General features: G+C 48.1%; 1 protein-coding gene and 1 pseudogene across 4 annotated transcripts in view; one reads left to right on the forward strand and one right to left on the reverse strand.

The window, feature by feature from the left end:
- The window catches only part of LHFPL2 (LHFPL tetraspan subfamily member 2), a 184,971-nt gene that overhangs the window by 44,087 nt on the left and 114,932 nt on the right, over positions 1 to 25,952 (forward strand). The window contains exons 1-2 of one of the 3 annotated variants that reach the window (XM_081133667.1): positions 10,206 to 10,297; positions 21,810 to 21,884. The gene's annotated coding sequence lies outside the window, so the exon portion shown is untranslated. Of the gene's footprint in view, positions 1 to 10,205; positions 10,298 to 21,809; positions 21,885 to 25,952 lie in introns of those variants that run through there. The other 2 variants (XM_081133668.1, XM_081133669.1) reach the window with 2 other exon arrangements.
- On the reverse strand, positions 6,142 to 7,355 carry LOC308555071 (small ribosomal subunit protein eS17 pseudogene; annotated as a pseudogene). Its single transcript has one exon. The product of its transcript is annotated as a small ribosomal subunit protein eS17 pseudogene (transcript).

Below are 25,952 nucleotides of genomic sequence, written 5' to 3' on the forward strand. Positions count from 1 at the left end.
ATTTTTAATTGGGTTGTTTGTGTTTTTGTTATTGAGTTATAAGAACTCTTTATATGTTCTGAATACTAGACCCTTATCAGATATATACTTTCCAAATATTTTTTCCTATTCTATGAGCTGTCTTTTTGTTTCTTGATAGTGTCCTTTGATGTACAAAAGTTTTAAATTTTGATGAAGTGTAAGAGTTTTATAGTTCTAAGAGTTTTATAGTTTTAGCTCTTACATTTATGTCTTTAACCCATTTTAAATTCATTCTATATGCTGGGATATATTCTAACATAAGTTCTCTCTAGATATAAATAAAATAAACCTGGAACTGAATCTTTTAAAAGCATTTCCTTACTATCCAACTGCCATGTAGAATGCTTGGTTAGGTTACTTTATTAGAAAAATGGCCAACAATTAAATCATGGCCCTGCCTAAGGCTTTGACAATAAACTGTGAGACAAGAAACTCACCTTTGGTTCTCTTGCTCCACCACTGCCTGAAATGTCCTGTGATAATAACTGAACCATCACAACTGCAGCTTGTACTTTGCAAAATGCTATAAACTATTGCTAATAATTTCCATGAAGATGTGTCAGATTTGGGGTTTAAAAAATATAATAAAACTGTAAAGTCATTAAAAATCAATTTATGCATACGAACAAGCATTATTAAGTGGCTTTATTTTGCAATGTTGAGAAATGAATACATTTTCTCAAGGTGATTTCACAAGCTAGCTCCTTGAAGAACACAGTAAATGCACGAAGAATCTCTTACATTAAAATGTTAGCAGGTTGCTGGCATTGCTGCCTTCAGATACTGGCAAATTTCCTTTGCCTTCAGATACTGGCAAATTTCCTTTGCCTTCAGATACTGGCAAATTTCCTTTGCTTACAATATCATGAGCTTGGAAGTTTTGGGAAGTGTTCTGGGCTGGAGAAAGAAGCTAAGCTTCTGGACCACAGCCAGTTTCAGACAAAGAATAAGAAAGATTTAACAATTTGTTTTCTAAGCTTGAAATGTTTCTCCTGAATTCCTTTTGTGTTATCAGTAGACGTGGTAGTTGCTTTTTTCTTTTGAGGTCTCTGAAGTTAAAATGCACTTTAAAGAATTGTTTATTTTTGAACACGCATATCATATTGTCTTTCATCCTATGCTGAAGTGGCTGCTTTCTATCAGGTCACAGAAAGTTCAGGTTTATCAGGGAACTTTGCACTGAGAGATAGAGTCCTGTTTTAGAAGTCACAGAGATGGTTTCTGATATTAGCTTTATTTTTAGGATGTGTATATTGATTTTTTTTCCATGTTAATTTTGATCCCATCAGCAATCAATAAATGCATTAAGAATTGCACTGAAACTTTATTTTGACTTGAAAGTCAATAATTCCATTAGAATTTGAGGGCCTTATCTGGTTTACAAAGTTAGGAAGGTTTCCAGAGTAGGATTTGTATGACTGCAAAAGAACAACTCAGAAGAAGGTAAAATTTCCTTTAACTTGTTATTAAGTGGTTGAATTAGCTAATAAGGTGATGCCCACTGGGAATACCGATTTAGGTCACTGGTGCATTTCACATGTCCCCATAATAAGTGACAACGATATTTGATTCAACCCAATCTGGATAAACTTCTGCAGAGTCTCCCAGCCTCCATCAGCACCTGGATCATGAAATGCCCTGGGAGAGCCTTTCCTGCAGCCTGTTCAAGCTGATATCTTTCAATCTGCTGGAAAGTGTTCAGTGTGCCAAGATTTATCAGCACTATCTACTTTGGTGTAGTTTGAGTGATTGAGACAGAAGTTGGCATCTTCTAGTACCTGAAGGCCTGTCCTTGGCTTGGGTACCAAAGAAAGCTGGGCCCAGCTCCACAGTCTGGTGGCAAAAGCAAGGTTTTGACCCTGGTCTTTAAAGTTTCCAGGAGGGAAGCTCCAGCTTTGCATATCTGTGGCCTGGAGCCCTGTCCTCTGAGATGAAGGAGCATTACATTCACCATGTCCCACGGGAATGCGCCTGCTCGTTTCATATTCACTGCCCCTGTGGCTGGCACATCCTGCCACGCATTACCCAGCCTAGGAAACTGGGGGTCACCCTTAACCTCGTTTTCTTCACTGACCACCCAGTTGGCACTGCAAGCCCACCACCACCAGTGATCTAGGTCCCCATCGCCACGTTCCTGGAAGACAGACCTCTCCATTCCTGCCCTTGTTCTCACTGAATCCATCTCCTTAGGTAGCAGGCAGGGCAGTCTTTCTAAAACAAGACCCAATCTCTTCTGAGGTTGAAAACCTTCCGTGGCTTCCCGAGGACCTCGGATGGAACTTCATAGGACCTTTGGGGGTCCCACTAATACCCACCCCTCCCCCAGTCATTCCTTCCCACCTGTCACCCCTCCTCCTTGTGTGCTCGCCAGGCCGTCTGGTGCTTTGGGCCTTCGTGTGTGCAGCCTCCGTTGTCTGAGTGGACTCTACCCTACCTTGAACCCTGTGCATTTCAGCCTGTCCTTGAAACAATGTCATAACTGACTCCCAAAGACCCTTCTCCGACACTCCTCCCGCTGCCTGTTTTCCGGGCTGCTGGGCCCCGGGGGCACCCGCTCTTACCTTTCCACCGCGCTTTCACCCAGATCCTTCCGTCTCATCCCCAAAGCCTGGGCACCATAGAGGACTGGGACAGGCAAACGACAGTGCTCAGCGTCGTGCATTAGAGGACTACGATATATTACAGCTATTTATTTAATTCTGGCCCCGTTGGCAATTAAAATATGCATGGATCTTCATTGAACTACATCCAGTCCCTAGATTTCAGGCTCCTTGAGGATGGAGTCCAGGCTTAGTCATTTTTGTATCCCTCTTACACACAGTAAATGTTTACCAAAATTATTCCTGGTTGTTGATAGCACAACTACTTCTCCTATCAAATTTTTTCTTAATTTCTTTTAAAAATTAAGATATATTTCACATGCCATACAACCCACCCATCTCAAGTATGTAGTTCAGTGGTTTTTAGTATATTAAGAGTTGAGCGACCATCACCACAATCTAATTTTAAGACATTTTTGTCACTTCCCCCCCAAAAAATCATACCCATTATCAGTCACTTCTCACTTCTCCTTACCCCAACCCCCTCTCCAGCCCTAGGCAACTGGTAATCTATTTTCTGTCTCTATAGATTTGCATATTTTAGACATTTTTATAAATGGAATCATACAGTATACAGTCTTCTTCTACTGGCTTCTTTCACTTAGCATAACATTTTCAAAGTTCATCCACGCTGAAGCATCAGTTGTAACTTTACTTTTATGGCTGAAAATAAAAGGAATGATATGACTAGTAAAATAAATGTCTGTGCCACTTCGCTCAGTCGTTCGTTGACGGGTATTTGGGTTCTCACTCTGGCTGTTATGAAGCACTCTGCTGGAACATTCGTGTGCAGGCTTTTGTGTAGACAGGTTTTTATTTCTCTTTAGCATGTCTCAAGAGAGGAATCTCTGGGACATAAGGCAATTCTGTTTTTCACCTTTGGAGGAAACAAGAGGTGAAAAAAGAAATGGCTTTTTTTTCTTCTTTTTTGGGTATAATTTGCTTAAGACAAGACTCCTTTGTTTTTCCTTTCTTAATTGAGGAGGCCCAGAGGCTAGATAAAAGTTAAGTTCAGATAATGCAGTTTCAGCCATGACAGAAACACAGTCTAGACACTTCTGTCATCTCCTGTTAACTTTCTGCCCTCTCTGCTCTGCAGGGCAAGAGTTTAATGCTTTCTCCCAGTGAAGATGCTGCACCTCGAAGTTTAGACTGTCCAGTGTTTCTTATGTAAGAATTTCCATGATTCAAGTCCTCTTAGAAGTTAGTCCCAGGAGAAAGGTTGCCTACCTTGAGGAGCAACTATGATTCTTTTACCAGATCATGGGAACTATATTACTCACTGCACATGGTTCTTACCTTGGCTCTGCGAAGCCCAGAGCAAAATTTAATGCTCAGCTACGGAAAATGAGGACCCTGGTGAAAGGAGCTCTTACTTTCTTCTGTTATTTTAAATAACAAGTCACCCCAGGGCCATTTGAAAGTAGCAGAATAGTTAATATTACTCAATATTTTTATTATCAATAGAAAAATGATATATCTTCTAATTCTAGCACCATGTGAAAACAGGGTGCTCAAGAATTAGTAGTTTTACAGATGCACATGTTTGTCCTTCTTGTTTCTAGGAAGAAAACTGGCAGAGAAAGTAAGAGAAAAAATTTCCTCACATGCAAGGTTTTCAGATTGGAGATTAGATTTTTTTTTTTTTTTTTTAGACTGGGCCAGATTATGGGCAAGTATCCTCTTCACAATGAGAAAATAAAAATAAAAATAGCAGTAGTTCCCTCAAATTCTCATCTTAGCATTGCTATTGAATCATGCAGAGTGACTACTTTCCAAATTTTATTATAGGGCAATAACTTACTAGGGTAGGGTAGTAAATACTTACTAATGAGGGTAATAGTAAAACCTTACCTTGTAGAGGTTTAGAGAGCAACACATAATTCATAACAGAAAAGACAAAGCTCTTGGAAGCACAAGTCAGGGGTCAGATGTACAGCAGTGTTGCTATACGGGGAGAAGCAAACTTTCTCTGGGTGCTTTTTGGCCTGTCAGGAATACCATTAAGTCAGCTAATCCCCCAAACTTCTTTGTATTTTGGACCTCTTCTGAGAAAGTTTTGTAATCCAGGAAAGTGTCTGCAGGTGAAGATTTGGAGTGAATAAGGATTGAGTGAATTGAATTTGCCAGTTACATGTTATTGAGCAGCTAGGATGTTGCATAAATTGCATGCAACTTATAAAGTAATATTGCAGTAAACCATTCTCACTGTATGGAAATTTCCACCTCACTTCAGGGGTAAGCTCATTTGGATGGGGGCCAGATGGATTTGTTCATGAGAGTGGTGACATAATAGGAGGAAATGAACGGAGCACCTTCTTGGGTTGAGTTTAACCGGAGTCACATGGAGTACGGTTTTGGCACGAGAGGCAGGAAAGCAGACTACTTCTTTAAAAGTTAGTGGCAAATTGAAACTATTGCTTCATTTAGAGAAGAAAGGAAGGCCAAGAGGTAGAGACTGGCTGGAAGATAAAAGTGGCCAACAGCCCTCAGTTTTTCCCAGGAAAGAGCAACGCCTCAAGTTCGGAGTGCTTATTTCTCTCATGACTTAGTCACGATGTATGTTGAGGGCCATGTTTCTCCTTGGCTCAGTCGTTGATGTTGTCCTTAATAGATGTGAGAGGAAAAAGCAAGTCTTTTCTAGAGATCATTGATATTTTCTTTATCAGGAGCTCAGGGCCCTTCATATATGACTTGGTCCCACTGCTGTCCTATTATGTGGTTACTGGGAAACCCTAGGTGCCTACTGGTGCTTGTAACATTTGTTCTCCGTTGGAAACACTTAGCCACCCTCCTTCTTCAGGGAGCCTAGCACCTGGGTAATGGGGTTTCAGTACAGACGGGGAGATTTCTTTTGTGCTTACAGGCTTCATTTTCACCCTTGACTTAAAAACTGCCAGTTGGAAGCAGAAGTTGAACTATGACGTTACTGTCTGCTGGAGGCTTTATCCAGGCCACTTCTGTGGCCCAAACGATGGCTTCTGTCTCATGTAGATCAGAGCACTGATTTCAACAGGCGGGGTCCTTTTTAATCAGGAAGGCCTTTTAGGTTTTTGTGCTCAAAATCGCCATTTCTCAACCTGTATTTGTCAAGGAAAATGGGGTCTTACAATTTTAGGTCGCTTTTTTGTACAATTAGCTCCAGGGACTTAAAAAAGCAGAATGATAATTTTAAGAGACTGATTTTCACAGGACCCTAAGTTGGTGAACTGCAATTTTGCTAGTTCCCCTGAAGAGATTCTCAGTTTAAATCATTTAATTTTTTTATGTGATTTTTAAAAGACACTGATTTCCAAGGTTGTGTCTAGCACTGAAATTCTATGATCATAGTACAAGGAAATCTGTCTCCCAAAATGGGGGCTAGTGGTGGTGGATTTGGGAGGTAGGGTTTTATGAAGATGAACAGGCCAATGTGATCAATCTTCAGTATGCGGACAATCATGAAAACATATCAAAAAATGTTACAAATGCATATTTTACTTAAGTTCCAAACAGATTCATAGTCAGAATAGGACGCAAAGTGTTCACCATGACAAATGTCCAGCCCTGATGTCAGTTACACCAGGTGGGGCGTAACGTTCAGAGGGCTGAGTGATGCGCACAGAAAGCACATTCAGAATCACAACATTTTACCCAGGCCCAGGGTAACTTTACCTTATGACCCATCTGGTGGTTCACAATTACTTTCTTCCAAGACCTCCTTGCCCCTTGATCCAACTTGGCAGGTTCCCTTTCATTTCTTCCTCACGTATGTCCCAGAGTAAGTGTTTTCTGAAAACGTGGCTGAAGCACAGGATAGAAGCAGCATTCACGATACCCCAAAGTTCCTGTTATTGCCCTTCTCTCACCAGCCCTGCCTTTCCAGGGAGCCTAGCGGGTGCTTTCTTTTTGAACTACACCTCTTAGCCTCTCTCTCCCTCCCCTACCCATCCTTAATTTCTTGCTTTCTATTAAGTATAATTCATCTATTCTTTAGATCCAAATGATCCTATCTGGAGATACTTGCTTTGATTTTAGTTCAAATAGCAATAAACATTGTTCTGAGAAAACTTTTTTTTTTTTTTTTGCTTGTCCATGGTTTATTGATATTACAGCTCAGCAGAAAGATTCAAATGGCTCCACATGGTGTTTTGAAATTCATTCCAACTGTAGGCTGAGTGACCTGCAGGGTGGACTGCCAGAGTCCAAGAGCTTCAGCATTTCCTTAGCGTCAGGATCAACTTCATGATCTCCTGATCCAGGGCTGAAACCTCAGGGACACAGTTATCTCTCCGTGTCCTGGGGCTTGATGGAAATACCTGTCAGGGGCCTCTCTGAACCTGCTTCATCAGATGTGGGACATACCCTGCTATCTTACTGCGAGCTTCTTGCTGGGAACAAGGACTGGCGATCTCCTCGCACATGCGCTTGTTTGTGTGGAAGTTGTCGCCCAGGCGTGTGTGGAACTTCACTATGATGACCCTGGCCACCTTCTTCATGGTCTTGGTGTGAACGTGGCCCATCTTGATGGGTCCCTGGTGAAAGAGCCTGAGAAAACTTTAGTTTTTGGTTTCCCAGGTGGTTCTCCTGTGAATTCAACAGCACAAGGTATAAATGGGTGTAAATTCCCTAATTAACACGTCCCAGTAGGTATTTGCTGTCAGACATTGTGAAAGATATGAAACCATAAGGCTCAACTCTAGCCCTCAAAGAGATTAAAATGTAGATGAGGCATCAATTCAAGCTGCAAACGTATGAAACGTGAAATATCACCAAATTACACGAGGGGAGACAGTTTTGTGTTTCTCTTTGTTCACTGATGCATCCCCAGGGCCTGAATTACCCCTGGCATGCAGTAAGTGCTCAATAGATGTGTGGAATGAAGCACAGTCTCCTTTCTAAGCAGAGCAGTAAGTGCAGTCTGCTCTGGCGCCAGCATATTTCTGTAACGAGAGCATATGTAACACTGCTTAGCTCATTCATGATTGATACGTAGGGAAAGGATATTAGCAAAATGGGGTGGTTGTGTTGGTTCACATGCACTTGTTCTCAGCACCTCGTATTTTGCATCATCAAGAGCAGCTGCGAGCAAAACACATGGCAGGACGTGAGTGGCAGAGAGCGCACGTGCTATGCCCGATGCCCATTCACCTGATGCACTTTCTCTTGCATTGGTTTAGCCGTGAGCTCTAACTGGGAATAAGTTATCGGGAAGAGGGAATTCACCTCTTATTTATACATTTTGTGCTTATCTTCCTAAGTCTGCACCCTCGGACAACTCTCCTCCCAATCTCACCTCTTCCCTCCACCTTTTAATAAAGTCCTATATTTATGTTTACTGTAATGTTTCTTAGGAATTTAACATGGCTCATAAACTCTTGCTGGTATGGTTTTTTGGAATGGTTGCTGGTTTTTTTTGTTTGGTTTTGTGTGTGTGTGTGTGTGTGTGTGTGTGTGTGTGTGCGTGCTGAGGTCCTGCTCAGTGAAGAAACTTCACTGGGCATTTGGGGGAATACAAAGAAATGTAAGACTTAGGTCCTGCCTTCAAATAATTACAGCCCAATCGAGGAGGCTGTAACCCTTGTGCATTAGGCCTGCAATAAGCACCTATCTGTATTAGTCTGCCAGAGCTGCAATAACAAAATACACAGACCAGGTGGCTTCAACAGCAGAACTGTATTTTCTCACAGTTCTGGAGGCTAGAAGTCCAAGATCAAGGTGTTGGCAGGTTTGGTTTTTTTATGGGCCTGTCTCCTCAACTTGCAGATGGCCACCTTCTCACTGCGTCTTCACATGGTTTCTCCTCTGTGCACGAGTGTGTCTCTGGTGTCCCTCTTTTTAAAATTTTTTACTTTTAATTTTTATTGAATTTATTGTAGTGGCATTGGTTAATAACGTCATTTAGGTTTCACGTGTACAGTGCCATAGTACATCATCTGTATGTTGCACTGCGTGTGTGTTCACAACCCCAGGAAGGGTTGCTGTTTTTGTTAGCGCTCTGGTTGCAATGTTACATAGATTTTTGAGTGGTTTGTTCCTAACTCTGTTTTCCCCATAAACCTTGTTATTTCTGTTGTATGATTTCAAAAATGGGAAGAACGCACACATCCTTTTATAGAAGAAATGTTCTACGAACTTCATTTTCAATAAAGCTAAGGGGGACTTGGCTGGGAGAGAAGATTGGGGAGAGCACTCCAGTCCTGGCAAGGGCATCAGAAACTCCCCCATGGACACAGTGAGGAACCTTCTGCGGGGAGGGGAGGGTGCCCGGCTGGTGAGGGCACCGGGCTCCGAGGAGCTGTAGGAAGATGGTTTTGAATAGGAAAGTTTTAGAGTAATTCAGAATTCCGTGTCAAAGAGCTTCCCGAGAGGGAAGCGGCCTGCCTGAAGGGTGTTCTGGACCCCTTAGCCTGCAGGCTGGTACGGGCGCATGGTGCCCGCGCCAGGGGCAGCCAGGGAGGGGACCACTCCACACATCAGCCTCTAAGTGCCCAGAGCCGGGAAGGTGGCCGTGGTCTTGAGGACGGGGCAACTGGAAAGACCTTAGCAGCGAGGAGTCCGTGGGATCAGCTGTTGGCAACGGAGGGCAGAGCCCCAAACTGACCGCTGGGGCCTGAGTGCAGGGGCTGGACACAGGTGTCCCAGGCAGGGGGCTGAGAAGTGGGGGCAGGAGGACGTCTGACGGGGAAAAAGACTCTTAAGAAGGGTTTGCTCGGCCAAGTGTCGCGCCCTGACGTTTAAACCTTAAGGACTAGGGATGGTGACCCTAACCCGCGGCCGCGGGGCGGTGCTGGGCGTGGGCGCTCCGGCTCCGCGCAGGGACGCTCCCAGGCTGCGGTCGAAGCGCCCGAGGGGTTCGCGCCCGGGGCGGGGAGGGCGCCCGGGGCCCCGAGCAATCCCCCGACGCCCGTCCGCGACGGTTCTCCCGGGGCACTCCCGGGGCCGGGACACGCGCCCCGAGCCCCGCCGGGAGAGGGCGACGCCGGGGTCCAGGCGCCCCCAGCCCACCGCGCCTCGGGCTCCCCGCGACCCCGGGCGCACCTTCTCCCCGCCCGGCCCGCGCCTGGGGCACGGCCGGGGCGCTCGTTGCCCGCGGTCCCCGCAGCCCGGCCTCCCGGCGACCCCGACCGCGGCCCCGCCTCCCGGCCGCGCGGCGCGCTCCCCAGACGCCCTCTCGACCCGCCCCGGAGGTCCCGGCGGGCCCGGGGGCTTCGCAGGAGCCCGGGAGGCGCCGCCGGGGGCGGGGGCGGGCGCGGGGACCGGCTCCCAGGCCCCGCCGCGCCCCTCCCCCGGGCCCCCTCCCACACCCGCGCGGCCCCGCAGGACACTCCCCTCCGGAGGCCGGGCCTCGGCCGCCCGCCCGCGCCCCGCCCGCGCCCGGGGAGCCCCGCGCCGACCCCTCCCCCGGACGCGGCCGCGCGCGGGGCCGGCGGCGATGGTGACTGGGCAGCGGCGCGGGGCTCGCCGCCTCCCTCCGCCCCGCCCTCTTCTCCGCCCCCGCGCAGCCCCGCGGCCGCCCGGCCTGGCCCGCGCCCCCGCCCCGCCCCGCCCCGCCCCGCCCGCGGACCCTCGCCCCCCGCCCCTCCTCCGCCTCCCTCCCCTGCTCCTGCCCCAGCGGCCGGCGGGCGCGGAGCGCGGCGGCTGCCGGAGGCGTAGCGGGAAGCCGGCCGGAGGCTGCGCGGGCGCCGGGCCGGCGGGTGAGTCGGGGCCGCGGGACCCGCGCGCTGCGGGAGGGAGAGCCCGCGCCCCGGGCCGGCGGGGTCGGCGGGGCGGGCAGGGCGGGCAGGGCACCGCGCCGGAGCCGCCGGGACGGTGTCCGCGCCGGGAAGCGGCGGGAGCGGCGCCCTCTGCTCGCGCCGCGGCCGCCGGCGGCGGGAGTGGAAAAAAGTTGCGCCTGGAGCAGCGCCTCCCCGGGAAGCCGGCGCGGCCGGCGGGAGGGTCCCGGGCGCAGCGCGGCGCCTGGTACCGCGCCCGGGGACCCGGTGCCGCGCGGGGGTCACGCGGGCTGGAGGAGCGGGCGCCGGTGGGGAAGACCGCGTCTGGGGCGCGCGGGCTGAGCCCGTGGGACGGGGCGAAGGGCCGGGGAGGCCGCGCGCGTCTGGATGCCTTCAGGCACCACTCTTTTCTTTTCCTTTCCCTTCCGTTCAGCGGTCTAGTGTTCTTTGAACTCTCAAAAGCAAAAGGCTTTTCTACAGCCCCGTTCAACGTTTATTTCTGGAGGGTCCTGAGTTTCCTGAGCGTCCAAGGGCGATTTCAGTGGGAGCAGATGGGAGGGAAGACCAAGTCTTACCCCCCCCCCCCCGTCCCCGCGCCCCCCCCGGGCGTTTCCCGCGTCTCCCGGTGTCTCTACGTCGGTGTGTGCCTGCCTGTAGGCTGCTATCAGGGACCCACATGTAAAACTAGGACCGTTTGAAATCGCGAAGCGGCCCCTGCAGACGAGCGTGCGCCGGGACCGGGGAGGAGCGGCGCGCGGGCCGGGGCGGGGCGGGGCGGGTGGCGCCCGCGCTGCGGGTTAACCGGGAGCCGCCGCCCGAGCTCCGCGCACGCCAGGTGCAAGCGGTGGTCGGAGGCTGATTTCCTAGGCATGGCCCTTTTCTGGTCTCTTCTACGGGTCCTCGTCAAAAACAGCTTTGGCTCAGCTGTTGAGCATCAACCTGTGATCCCGGAGGTCGCGGTTCGACTCCCCGTCGCGGCTCCTGCCGGGCTGCGGCTCCGTCCCCAGCAGGGGGCGTGCGGGAGGCCGCCGGTCACGACTCATCCCTGATGTTTCTCGCTCGCTCTCTCCCCCTTCCTCTCTCTGAAATCAATAAAAACATATTTTTTTAAAAAACATGACTTTTCCTTTTCAAATTTTAGAGAGAGAGGAAAACATGCTGGTGGGGAGAGGAAATGTTTCAAAGATAGAGAAAGGAAATAAACCCCAAGATTCTCATTTCTTTCTGCTCTCATGCGGTGGTCGCCTTGTTATTAATCCATGTCAGAAATCTGATTCTGATGAAATATTTGATACCAGATAAAGCCCCATGTTAAAATAGTATTTCCCCCAAGTGGTCACACAGGGAGCAGGTGTGTGGCTGGTTGTGGTTCGCAAAGGGCGCAGCAAACATTTGATGCCAGGAAATAAGACAGCCTGTGTGTTACCAGAGCCGATGGGGGTAGGAGGGGGGGTCCTTTGTCTTCGGAGAGGTTCATTTAGGAAGAGTATACTCTGCAAATGAACATTCTTGAATATAATTTGAGTCATGATGCATGAAGCAGTAATTGGTTGATAGAAAGGAACAAGGATATTTGTGGATGAGACCCAAGGGATGCCTTCTGGGAAGGTGTGTACTGTTCATCCGTGTGGTGGGCTCAGAATTGGTGGCCTCTGTCTACAGAGATGTGTGGACTGATGAGTTAAAGAGATTTGGGGGAATATAGTGTTTGGGTGAGGCAGGAAGGAAAAGTCCATAGTAGAAGATAGAAAAACAATATGTAGAACAGTACATACCTCTTTTTAATGAACAGTGTATCTCTACAGTGTCTCAACTTTTTTATTGCAAAGAATTGACAAAGTAGGAGACCCAAATTGAGGCTGTTGAGTTCCCAGAGGTGTCACTATCTCAGCCGTGGACAAGTTACTTAATTTCTCTCAGCCTTGGTTTCTGTGTTTGTAAAATGGTAGCGATAAGAGTCCAAGTCAAAGAATCACCTTGAAGATTAACTGTGATTACTTTTGTGTAGGACTTGGGTGGTGTCTCGGGCTAAGTGCTCAGAAGTGTTAATGATGGCTGTCAAGTGTTTCAAACACCCAGGAAAAGGCAGTGCCATTCTTAGAGGTGGGATGCAAGGACACCTGATGTTAGAGCGAGCAACTGCTGCTGACGGCAGACCCTGAGTCGAGGCTGTACCCATGCCCCCGGCAGTGCTCACCCAGGGTCTTTCTAGAACTTGCAGGCTGCATCCTTTCGGCCCATTCTCGCCAGCCTTTTTTGGGACTCCCGTTCCAGGGAGAGTGTGTATAGTACAGGCTCTGTGTTGCCCTGAGGACCAGAGCCCAGGTGTGGTTTGCAATTCCAGGCTTCACTGCCCGCTTGCAGTGGCAAATTCTCATGTTCCAGGTCCCACCAAACTTAATATCCAGATTGTATCAAGGGGAAAGAAAAAAACCTTTCATGGTGGACATGGTGAGTGGTTCTCTTGGGAATCCTAAAAGCAGTGTTTTAACTCAATGCTTACTCCTCTTAGAAAGATACAAATAGTAAGTAAATAATCTCCAGAATTTATCCCAAAAAGCAACTTTAAAGTATCTCTTGAGGTTAATGATACATTGCTCAGTTTTTACTAAGGTTGTACCTAAGAGCAGAGTAAACAAAAGGCATTCTTAGCAAAACAGTATTTTCTGAGCTGGGGAACTATGCTGTATATTGCCTTTCTAATTTGGGAGGAATGCCAGTTTGTTTGCTCAATCACCCGTTCTTTTATCCTGTCCTTCGGCAAATACCCACGGAGCCTCTCCCATGGGCCAGGCTCGGTTCTGGCTTCTGGTAACATCAAGAATGAAGAGCAAGCCTCTCCTCTCACAGAGCACACATGCTAGTTGGAGAAGCAAACCCTGTGTGCAAGGGACCTCCACAGACCCTGGAAGCTTCCTTTTTGATTCGGAAGAGCCTGCACCTGGAAGGCAGCGAGCCAGGTGTGCTGCTCTTCCACAGGCCAGCCTGACCAGAGGGAGTGATCTGGCTGGGGGCGGTGGCAGGGGCAGCCAGTCTCCCATAGGGATAGGAGACAACAGGGAGCCTATTTCCTCCTGCGCTTTATAAAAGTATGTGTCCAGTTGGAGCCGTGGCTGACTGGAACCACCAGCCCATGTGCCACAAAAACAAACAGCAGTTTTTCTCAGAGGTGAGACTTCTCAACCTTAGAAAGGCAAAGAAGGAATTAAAGGTCAGATCTTATCCACTTAAAAAACCCAGAATGTGTCCAGGGAAGAGCCTGGGCTGGCATTTGAAATACTTGGCCCTCTCTTGCGGTAGAAGGTGGGCTGAAACAGTGAAGGAAAGAGTGGAAACCTGGTTCCTCATGTACCTGCAAGGTTTTGTTTCTGTTTTTTACTACTTTTTAAAAGTCACAGTAATACACGATGCCATAATAATGCGTGTTTGGAGTCTGGAAGGTAGTCAGGTCACTGGCAGCAGTTGCCTGGACTGGAGACACGGCTGTACAGGGAGGTACCTTAGGTTGTAGGGTCTTGGGTGCTGAGCTGGGGAGTCTGAGCTTTATCTCAAACGCTGTGTGGAAGATGAAGAATTTGCAGCAGGTGAATGATGTGATCATATTGTGCGTTAGAAAGAACTCAGTGGCCTGAGATGGGCTAGGTGTCAAAGTGTCAGGGTGGGGGACAGAAGGTGAGCTGGGAGGCCGCTTGCGGGAATCCTGAGGGCACTTGGTGTGGGAGTGAGGGAGTGGGGCAGGTCCTGAGCGACTCCCCACACTTCCTTGGTTATCTTCCAGGGGCGAGCACTTAAGAAGAGGGAGTTCAGGTGACTGGTATGGGTCATGGTGCCATTTACTGGGGTACACAGCTGTGGGGAACCTCAGCTTGGGGAGATGACAAAGAGTAGTGAGCTGAGTTGAATCCACAGCTGAACTGTGAGCCTTCCAGAGAGAGATGCCCAGCAGAGAGTTGGATTCACAGGCAAGAAGAGAGGTCTGGAGCTAGAGATGAAAGATGGAATTGTTTTTACAGTAGTGGCAAGTGGTTGGCTGGTCAAGATTTCCTGAATAGTGCTCAGGGTGAGAGGAATCTGTGTCCTTGCCACTGAAATTTTCTCTTCCATCCTTTCAACAGGCCTGACGGGTAATTAAGCCCCTACCCTGGCCTTAAATGACCAAACTCTTACTGGTGTTACTTTGTAGACTTGGTGAGATCTGTTTATGTTCTTCTGAACTGAGATGGTTACAAGAAGTATATAACAAAATTGTTCTAAGGAGTGTATGTAGAATGGTTCTGAACATATTTAACAGGTAGGATGTAAACTGATAAAATTGATATTTCCCAACCCCAGCAGCACACACATATTTTATGAACAGAACGTTTTGTGTTCTTCCAAAATTCATGTGTAGAATGAAGCCCTAATCCCCAGTGTGTTTGGTATTTGGAGGTGGGGCCTTTGGGAGGTAATTAGGTTTAGATGAGGTCCTGAGGGTCAAGCCTGTGATGGGATTAGTGCCCTCATAAGAAGAGGAAGAGAGACCAGGGCACTCTCCCTGCCACTGTGAGAAGGTGGCCGACCCTCTACAAGCCAGGAAGAGGGCCCTCACCTGGAACTGAGTCTGAAGGCACCTTGATCTTGGACTTCCAGCCTCCAGAACAGTGAAAAATAAATGTCTGTTGTTTAAGTCGCCCAGTCTGTGGTGTTTCGTTATAGCAGCCCAAGCTGACTAATGTACAAGCATATACAGTATTGTATTTAAGAAAATGTAAGATGACCTTTACTTGGTGAGAAGGTAAGCTAGTTTTGTGTGCATTTACAAAATACTGGACATAGCTAAAGAGGTATGTTGTCTGCATGTTTTCTCTGTTTAACCGTATTACCATCAGCTAGGTCAAGAGAAACACCTAACTTTGACCTTGACTTGGCAGGGAAGAAAGGAGAGCCTCAGTGCATTTTGGCTTTTTCTTCATGTGACTTTGTTCTGATTTAATACACATTCAAAGTGTCATTATTGACACTGTAAAAAATTCTCAGACATAATTAAATAAGACTTCTGAAATGTTTAGTTGGGGTGAACTTTTGAGGTTTTCTTTAGGACAGTGCAACCAAATGAACTTTTAAGACTCTCCACGTGGTTTCTAAGATAATGGGTGCTAAACGCCGTAACCAGTTACAGTATTCGAATGAGGAGCACTGCGGGTTTCAGAGGCTTCATCACAAACAGTGTTTAACACCGACTGAGGTGACATTAGCAGTAAAAGCGGTTCTTTCCTTGTGTCTCCTTGATGCCCTGAGAAGAGCTCAACAGGGCATAACCAGGTGGCCCAGCTTTGGGCTGCGTGAGGCTAATACAGGAAGGATTTGCCGCCCAGGCTGGTGTATGAAACTAGGGTGTTGTAGCAGGTAGTTTGTGGCCTTTTAAAGCACTCCCTGTGCGTGGAACTAAGAACATCCGGCTGTAGATTGAAACTCTGATGTTAAAAGTGCACAGACCGGTGAGGCCCCCTGGATGGCTGGTGGGCAGCTGCACACGTATTTGTGGTTCCCAGGTCTTTATCTATAACTGCTCTACAACCCTTTCTCCCCAACATGAATTTTTCCCCCTTAGAGAGGGTGGTCGGGTTCCTCCTGGTCTCTTGGGAAGACACAGCAAGAAGGCAGCCGTCTGCAAACCAGAAAAAGGGCTGTCACCAGGAAGCTTGAGAACTTGTACTAGGAGGCCTAACTTTTGTTTTCCTGTCCACAAGGGACAAAGCTTATCCGCCTTTTTATTTGAAGTTACCATATGGCCCTCAGGGGCCATTGCTGTTAATTTGAGTTTCATTCATTTGTGGGATAAATAAAAGAGTGCAAAGTAGACCCTAATGAATGCTTGTTGAATTGCAGGCGTAGTATTTGATTTGCGCACAGCCAGACCATTATTCCTCTCGCTGCTGTGGGTTTAGGGAAGGCCAGTGGGGATTATCAATCATTGTCAGTCTGTGTGACCAGCCATAATGCCTCACCTCACCCAGGCTTTTCTAACGGGGGTGCCGTTTAAGGGAACATTGGTAGCCGCAGACAGACTAGAAGAATGTAGACCAGAATTTTAACTGGTTATGTTGGACTAGTGGGCTTACAGGAGAAGGTTTTGTTATGTTCCTTTTTTCAGATTTTCAGTAAGTAGCATGTTACTTTTAAAATCAGAACAAGACAGTTGTTGGTGGGGGTTTTTTGTACATGTATCAGCAGTTTGGCCACAATACTGTACATCTTCTAACATCTGTGGGACATGCATTATGCAACAGTTCTATGTCTTTCAAAAGAAACAGAAATTCCTACTTGTATGAATATAGTTACCAATACTGGAAGCTGGGGGACTGGAACCGGGACTGGGTACTGTGTCCCAAAGCTGGAGTGGGCAGCTTCGTGGAACCAGGAGGGAAGAACCCACTCCTTATTGCCCGTGTGCTCTGTGCATGTTCATAAACATTGTAAGTGTGATCCGAGATGTGTTTCATTTCTACAGCTAAATGTGTAAGCATCTGTTTGATTGATAAGTACTGAGTTAAGTCTGATTGATAAGAAGTACTGAATTAAATATGTACTATACTGACATGTTTGATTTTTTTTTTCTTTTTTAAAACTTTCAGTTCAGCAGAACTCGAACCAGCAGTGAGATCCTAAATATCCCTTTAGCAGCAACTTCTCTACATGCCCGGAAAATTAGAGGGGCTCCTTTTCCTCTGCCGATTCTATTGTTCAGCATTTTCTTTCTTTCCACATGGAGCTGGGTTGTCAAGGGCACCTGGAGTTCAAGCTTCCTTTCTCCTGGGGCAGGCTGCAGTGGGCTGCCTCTCACATGTTGTTTTCTGGTTTTGAGGCGCTGAGCCAGTTGTTTAAGGACGGCTGTAACTGCGTAGACAGCAGCCCCACTTAATCTGCGGGTGAGGGGTGCATGGCACACACTTTATTTGGGACAAATTAACCTCTTAGAAATTTCTTTAAAAAATTTTTTCTTTTGCCCATAGGGATCAAAATTTCTTTCTTTTTTGCATTTTATTTCTTTCTTAAATTTATTTTTTAATGACAGTTTGACATACAATATTATTTTAGTTTCATGGGTACAACGTAGTGATTAGACATTTCTATATCTTATGAAGGGATCAAAGTTTATGAAATTAAAAATAATAGACCAGATAGTCTGGGAATTAAAACTTACCAGTAAGCAGTCTTCTTTTTTAGATAAATGACTACCATTTGTATATGAAATATACACTTTAGAAAAACATGGCTCCAAACTTTAAAAACAATCTAAAATCACACCCATTCTTTTAATGGCTAACTATTCCTAGAAGATGATCCTACAGGGAGAAATATGTCTAAACAGAGACTTACTCTGTCATTTGCTCTTGTTCGCATAGTCCTTTCAGGGTTCTTCTGCAGTGCTAACTTGTAATTTACCGGCTTAATTACTGATTCTGCATGGACTCAGGCTGTAATATGTAACATAGTGTGCAGCTTAAACAGGTGACTGTAGGTCATTTTTGATCTGAATCCTTTTGGTAATGGGCATGCTTAAGTTGTCTGTTTACATGGTTTTTTCACTTTGTGCTTAGGTATATAGTTCTTGGCTTGATTAGTAAAGGGAGCTCAGCGGATGTGTGGAATTTTAAACAATTTTAAATCCAAAGCCAAAAAGAGCTGTAGCCACGCAGAGGCCACACTGAATGACAGGAACCCCAGTGGTGGTGGTGAAAAGGTGCGACGGGTTGTGTATATACCTGTGTGGAGAGGTGGCTGCAAACAGGTTAGGATGGGCTGATCAGCTGTGCTACCGGGGACCACTGCTCCCCGCGGTCTGGAACCTAGACTGGTGGACACTAAGTGTGCTAGCTTTCTTAGCAGCTACATAAGTCAACATCACTTGCATGTTTTTTAAAAAATTTAAACACTTTTTAAACAGAATTGCCGTCAGGTTAGATTTCCTCTAGCTTATTATATACTGGGTGTCCCCCCCCAAAATGTATACATACCTTGAATAATTATAAAGGCAGTGTTTATTAAAATACATTTCATTCTCCAAATGTAATAGAAATCAGCTGTTAAAGCGTGTATATGTTTTTTTGAGACACCCTCTATTTGTATTTGATGTTTACAGTCTTGGCCCTGAGGCTTCCCGTTTCTCCCTGTGAAATTCCAGCTTCCTCACTGTGTACGTGGCTTACACTGTCTGGATACTGTTGAGTTCTGCCCCGGCCGCGGGTCACGGCAGCCGGCCGCCTGGTCTGCGCACCGCTCCCTGATACTTTCTGCTCGTCCGCATTCGGGTTCTGTGCATGGTTTACTGGCGCCCTCTGTCCAGCCTCCCCGCCCCGTCTCCGTCATTCTCCGAATCCTCTCAGTAGCCAAGGGCGCGTCAGCCCCTGTAGGTGGTTGGAGTCTGTGCCAGGACACAGAGGAAGCTAATCGTACCCGTGACCTCGACCTCATTAACAGGGTGCTGGAACCACAAGAGCCAGCACGGCTCGTATCGCTTGACTTGGGATTATCTCTGCTGCTTTACGGTCATGGGTCCCTGCTCCTGCCCGGGAAGGGAGGCAGACGTGAGAGCCAGATGGAACGGAAGGGACCACGGTCACTTACTGCCTCCTTGGCACTGCCTAAGAGTTGGGCTTTGATCGTCAGCTGGCCATTGGGCTCTGCTGATGGTGATCTGGCCTCAAGACAAACCGACACTGACTAGATGTGAGTGCAGAGTGGGGGAAGAAGGCCTTCTGGAGTCTGGGGCGTAAGTGGGTGGGCTGATGACCCGGATGTCCCACAGGTGGGGTTAGAGTCTCGCATTGGCAGTCTCCACGCTTTAAAGCAGGGCTCCTCAAACTTGGATGTGCACAAGAATTAGCTGGAATCTTTTTAAAGTGCAAACTGATTTGGTAGGCCTGGGTGGGGCCTGGGACTCTGAATTTCTAACAAGCTCTCCCTGACTTTGGTGCTGCTGGTTCTGTGGACCACATGAGTAGCAAGGCCTCACCTAAAGCTGGGACACGAGTAAGACTATGGAACCGTCACCTGGAGGCTGAGGGCGGAGAAGGCTGAGATCAGGGAGGCGCCTGTGGGGCCTGACAGAATTGGTTGCCTGCTGCTCAGGGCTGATCTCTTTTAGGATGAGCCTGAAGGCTCTCAGCCCTGTCTCTTCCTTTCGGGCCTGTACCAGCTGTCAGGAGTAGCTCTGCAGGGAGGGAGGGGAGGGAGAGTCTTCCAGGCAAGATAGAGTTAAAGGGAGAGGTTTTGTTTTGCTAAGTTTTAGTTACATTGACTTCCTCATTACATGTTGATTATATTCCATATTTAACTAGATAAAAAAGGCTCTAACTTCCTCCAATTAAGCCTGCATTTTTCTCATACACCCTAGCACTTTGAAGTTATGTAATTAGAAAGTTACCTATTGTTTCATTTAGAGCATTATTTCTAAAACTCGCCTGACACTCTGCTGCGGTGCTGGCTAGAGGGATACACTCTCAGACTCCACTCCTACAGTTTTCACTTTGTAGGCCTGGAGTGGGTCCTGGGAGTCTGTATTTTTTAAACAAAGTATCTAGATGGTCCTTATCAGATAGGTTTTAGAAACAGCAGGCTAGAGGAACATCAATTTAGAAACTCATCTGTCCGAGCCTGTGATGCTAGCAGTGTCTGAGGGGTGCCCTTCCCTGTTCTTTTCTTGGCCTCTTGGATACTTGGTGGGGAAGGCTGGCTTCCGTCCCGTTGGCTCCACTTCCATTTTTATCTTGACACATGCTTTTATTCTTACAGAGAGGCTCTTATCTTCTTGGATGGGACCAAATCAGAGAGCCTTTTGTCAGCAGTGTCAGTTCTGAGGCTGTTATTTTTAGGAAGGTTTTACAGACATTGATTATTAAGTGCTTTCGGGCATTCTTGAAAGAACTGGGCTATAAGCTTTGGGCCCCTGCAGAGGTCTTAGGAATGTCTTGAGGCCAACTTTTCCCACTTTCTCCCCTACTTTGTTTCGGACACTGGGGATAACGCACATTCCTTTCCCAAGTAAATGCTGGCCAGAAGTGGCTGAAGGCTCCCTCACCCTCCACAGGCAGCTTGGTTCTAATCCAGGTGAACTGACAGACTGAGGAGTCGGACTTCCCACATCATTGTATCAGTGTTCATCTTCATTTCTACAAACGCAGGATCCATCTCAGCCCCACCATAGGGGCACAGTCCGCCTGTGAAACAGATGAAGTGGGAAATGTTCACTGCGATGGGACTAGGGGGCTGCAGAAAGGGTTCCTTACCTGCAAGCGGAATTCACTGACTATTGTGCCTAAAATTTTACCATTAGGGGACTTTGGGTGAAATGTTTCTCTTTAAACCTCTTGTTCAACGTGGAAGCATCTGTAGGACAGCTAATATGTTAGTTATTTGTATCTTAACAGGAATAATTTAATAAAATGCTTCTTAAGATCAGTTTGATAAGAGTGTGAGTTTGATGGGATGAAGTATGAGTACTGTGCAAGGAGGAGAGGCCTGGGCGCAGGGCCCCAGAGGGCCCCTGGCGGCACCAGGTGTCTAGGGCAGCTCATGAAGAGCCCAGGGTACCGGGAGGGCACTCAGTGGAACTAACTCTCATTCACTTTGTGTGTGTGTGTGCATAGTGGGGACTTTAACATCCTCGATGATGCCCCTGGCATACTTCTATCTCACATGGCTATTTCACATACACTTGCCCGGTTGAAATGAAAAGCCAGGTGATTTATATGTGAAAATCAAGGTTAACCACCATAATTGTACTTGGGATTCTTTTGCTCTTTTTTTAGTCTATTTAATTTTAAGAGAGAAGCTCGGGAAACGATCCTGTTTCTGTACCTGCTTAATAGGTGAACTTGCCAGCAGGAGAAACCTTAAGAGGCTTTTCTCAGTCAGTTTTGAGGACGGGGGTGTGACTCCCCGTGGCACTTAGAAGGTGTGCCTTAGTGCACGCTTTTTTGTTTTCTCTCCCATAGCCATACAAATACTTCCAGGTTCCGGAGTTCTCAGCGTCCTCTGACCTCTCTGGCATCAGCTGGTACCTCTGAAAAGGCTCCTTGTCGCCTTGCGTTTTCCTCACGTCAGCTCCTACCCGCTGCAGCAGGTCATGATTACCACCTGTTCACATCTGTGTCTCTGTGGACTGTCAGCTCCCTGAGAGCAGGGAACTTGTCACATTCATGCAACTGCAGGCGAGGCATGGTTTTGTCACATAGAAGGCCTTCTTAATCATCCTGTGAGGGCGCTGTTGCAGGGGAGGGAACTGAGGCACAGGTAGGTTAAGGCCCCGGCTCAGTCACCCTGCCGCTGAGTTACAACACTCGGATTCTCACCCAGGTCATTTTGACCCCACCCCTGGGCCAGGTAACCCTGGCTAGGTTTTCTGCACTGAGACCAAGGAGCCTGAGACATGTCGGCAGGTCTCTCCTGGGACTGGGACAAGACTGACTGTTCCAAGTTGTCAACTATGGCCCTTTCCTGTTGTTTTTTTCAGGTGAGCTGGGAAGCAGGCTCTTGAGTGCACAGCTGGCCTGTGGCGTTGCCTCTCATTAAGGAGCTCCTCGTACAGGTAAGAGTTGGTTCCTGGACGTGCTCATGCCCAGGTCGGTTGTAGGAAAACTCTGGCCATGATGATGCACTCTGATAATCATCCAAGGTTCTCGTTCATTTAAAAGAAAATCCTTAAATGCAGGGCAGCGCCTCCTCTCAGGCCGGTGTAACATGGTCCCCTGCCCCCTGGAGCGTTACCTGGTGAAGGTGTTGCCTGCCCAGCCTCCTCCTGGGCATCGCCGGCCTTCTTATCACCCGGCGCTCTTCCTTTGTGCTGGGCACCCCCTCCCTGCACCCGAGTTGGGACTTCAGAATCCCTTTTCCTCACTGAAGACCCTGCCCCGGTGTCACTTGTTATCTACGGAACTGCCTGTCTGCTGCGCCGCGGGCCGCGCTCGCCGCGGCGCGCTGTGCTTGCTTGTTCGTGCGTGTCTCTTTCCTCTGCTCTGTGAGTTCTTTTCGCTGCCGTCTCCCACCCACCCGCCGTGGTCGCTGGCATGGAACAGGCTTTCAGTAAATGGGTGGATGTTAGTCTGAGGGGAAAAAAATGCCCTAGGAAACTAAACTGTGGCACAGAAAATCATAATGTATTCCTAAACCCATGAAATGGTTTGTAGAGCGCGTTTTTGGATTAATTACATGGCTGTTTGCTCACATTACCTCGCTTCATTGAGAATTTATCATAACGTAGTCAGTAGGCGTGTAGGTTCTTACCCCCGTTGGGAAGGGTGGGTCAGGAGTTGCCAGTGTCGTCATCCTGAGCGGTGAGAGGCTGGGTCATGGAGCAGTAACGTATTAAGTGGCAGCCGACAGCCCTGAGCATCCAGCCTGGCTGCCCTGGGAGAGACAGTTGTCAGCTGGACCCTGGGAGCCCTGTCAGCCCTAGGATCGAGCCTGGATCTGAAGGTATAGGCCTTGAAGGAGCGAGCGATAGACTTTCCCAGTTAACAACCCAGAGGGAATCAAAATATTTCTGAGTGGCTTGAGCATTTGTTTTAAAACACAGTTTAGGTTTAAAGAATTTTAACAGAAACCTTTTTAATCAGCGTGTTTTGGTTCTCCCCATACCTCTCAGTGCGCTGGGTTCCTTGAGAGGCTCGCCGGTGCCGTTGTGCTCCGTTCTGTGGGTTGGGAATAGCAACCCCCTGGGTGGTGTTTCTCCTGAATTTTGGAGCCAGAATGGGGCCTGGGGCCTTTCAGAAACTGGCGGGTGACAGAGCTCATGGAAGCCGGGGGAGGGAGTGTACGTCAGTCTGACCGAGGCCCACTTTCCCGTAGGAGAACAGGGTCTTGAGGTTTGCTCCTGCTGTCTTACCCTGTTTTTACATTAGCGCTGCTCACTGTTCGGCCTTTCCAGGTGCTTTGGTTGGCTGTGTGCAGCACTAAAGCAAAGAGAAAGAAGTTACCTTTTGGTTTCTGCATGTGCTTTCCACAGCCTAGTCGAGGTACCAGCCAGCAGTTCCTGTGTAAAAGCCGTCACATAACCATGGTTTCCTCTGCCCGGTGCTGAGCCCTGTGGTGCAGCTGCCAGAAAGGGAATTTAATGAAGGACAAGGCAATGCGAGAAATCTGATCTCAGCCGATCCTCTTCATGTTCTTCCAGTTTCCTAGGACTTGGATGGAGCGAGGACCTGAGCTTTCCCCAGGAATTTCCAGTCTCCATGGAATCAGTTCCTCTGTCATACTCAAAAAACAAACTAAGAAAATGAATTGCAGTTTAAAAGCCCAGATGTTAAAATACTGAGTGTGTTTTAGCTTTTTAGTAGGTTTTGGAATTTGAGGTATTACGAACTCTTGTGTTGCACCATCTGTTCAGAGACCGAATGCAAGGTGGGGGTGGCTGTGTGTCTGGTCTGCACACGGCCGAACACAAGGGGAGAGCTTACCAGGTAGTAAGAATCAACTCACCGAGCTTCGGGGAGAGAGCTGGTTCTCAGAGTGCCTCAGGTTCTAGAAAACAGTTCAAATCAGGTTGGGGAAACATGGGGTAGGCCAAGCCATCAGGCTGTCCTGAGCTGGTTGGAGTGTTGGCTTTGATCCACAGACATTGTCCAGCACGGGCCCCTTGTGTCCAGGGAAGACATTTGAGAGCAATCAGAGCAAAGGCAACCAGTGCACATAGCAACTGGTCTGCTGGTCTCAGACTCCAGTGTCCTTAACACACTGGTCTTTGGCTGGTGATTTCCTTTATTGCTGAAATGCCCGAGAGCCCAGACGGCAGCTGCTGACAGACACACACACTCCAAATAAATGGCACATCTCCACTCGGGTGTGTTTGGTGTTTGCAGGTGAACCTTTATCTTATCTTCTTACAGAAGAAGCAAAGTCTCCAAAATAGGCTTTCAGGTTTCATTGTGAAGCTGCACCCAGGTATTGACATCTCTGGGAAGAGTTTGCCTTTTTCCATTTCCAGAGCGCAGTCAATGCATAATTTAGGAACCGCTTTTTCCTTTGATCAGGTTGCTTGTCAGCTGTGATTTGCTGGCTGCTTTGTCTTACCCACTGTGTTTTGTTGATTTGAAAGAAAACTTAATATGTTCCTGTTTCCAGGAAGAGCTGGTTTTAAATGGAATATCTCAGAACTTTGCTTTACGAAAGGTTTGGAGGTGTTTTGATCACTCTCATGTCCTCTTTCAGTTGAGAAATAACTTTCCTGTTTCCTCACATCTTTTTACAGTTAGGGACCTGAGTTGGAAGGAAGCCTTTGGATGACTAGTTAATAAAAGTAACTTTTCCAGATAGGCTAAAGAGAGTGAAAAAGCTTCCTCTTCATTTATTTTAATGCTGAAGAGTAAATGTCCTGCGTTTGAAATGGTTCACTTTCTCTCTGGAGTGTTCCTTCCACAAGCAGTTTCCAGGCTTCCAGGATTCTGTTCTCCGGGTTCCTTCTTCAGAGCTGAGGGAAGTTGGCTCCCTTTAGACTGACCCCAGTGATGCTTATCTTTCCTCCCCTTTACTTCTCGATTGCGCAGTCCTGGTGCTCACCCCGCCTGCATTTTATCTGCCTGCCTGGGGTGGCTCCAAGAAGTCCATCCACCCTCTCTGGTGACAATCTGAAAAAAACACAAACAGCTGGAGCCCCCCTGCCGCCCAGCAGGCCCGGTGGTGGTGGTGGTGGTGGTGGTGGTGGTGGTGGTGGTGGTAGGGAGGGGAGAGGAGGGGAGGGAGGGACAGTTCCCATCCTCCCTGTTCCTGGGTTCAAAGTGCAGGGAACTTTTTATGAGGGTGACCGGCCCTCCCAAGGTGCTGTTGGAGTGGGCCTGGCTTTAGCCTGGTGGGCGATTAATCAGCGACCTCCTCCTCTGGCCTGCGCCTTTCTGGCTAAGTTGACATTAATTCTGAGTGAGAAGGGGCTGCTGCTCCTTTGAGTGGAGCACCGGGCAGGGGTGGGAAAACATTTGATCTTGTTCAAAGGGATGTCTCTGAAGCATGAAGATTGAACTGATTGTGACCCCACCCCCGGGGGGGAAGGAGAAGTGTCCTCTGGGGAGCCGGCCTGGAACCAGCCTGGAGGGTGAAGCCAGCGGTTACTAATCCCATTGGCCTGGGGGTCTTCAGGGTCTCATATCCGTTCAAAAGAGAGAGAATTGAGGTTGAAGGTAATAAAATCGGCCTTAAATTGGAGGAGCAGGGGGTCATTTCATCTAATTTTGTGGTTGTTACTGAGGAGTAAAAGGCAGAGGAGATAATTGCATTAGCTCTGCTGAGATCTTTATCACAGTGAGATGGCCTTTGGGGATGCAGCCGGGCCTCAGAGGGGCTGGCCCTTTCCTTCCCGGTAAACCTGGAGGAGATTTCCGTAGCACCAGGGAGGGCCCGGGGGCCACACTAATCACTTAGGGCACTGTGGTCAGTGGAGTTTCTTCTGCCCTTGACCGAGAGTTACTGGCTTAAAAGTGGTTGCTACAGGTCCTGCCATCCCACTCTACTCGGGAACATGGCATTCACACCAAAACTAAAGAAATCCGCTGGACAAGAGAGGCCGTCAAGAGGCGGGATGGTGTCTTTTACGTCTGAGGAAGGCTTGCCCTCATCTGCTGTGGACGTGATTTATTAGGAGCGTGGTGGTCATCAGATTCCTTTGAGC

The sequence above is a fragment of the Miniopterus schreibersii genome (assembly GCF_964146895.1).
Source record: "Miniopterus schreibersii genome assembly, chromosome: 3".
NCBI classification, from domain to species: domain Eukaryota; kingdom Metazoa; phylum Chordata; class Mammalia; order Chiroptera; family Miniopteridae; genus Miniopterus; species Miniopterus schreibersii.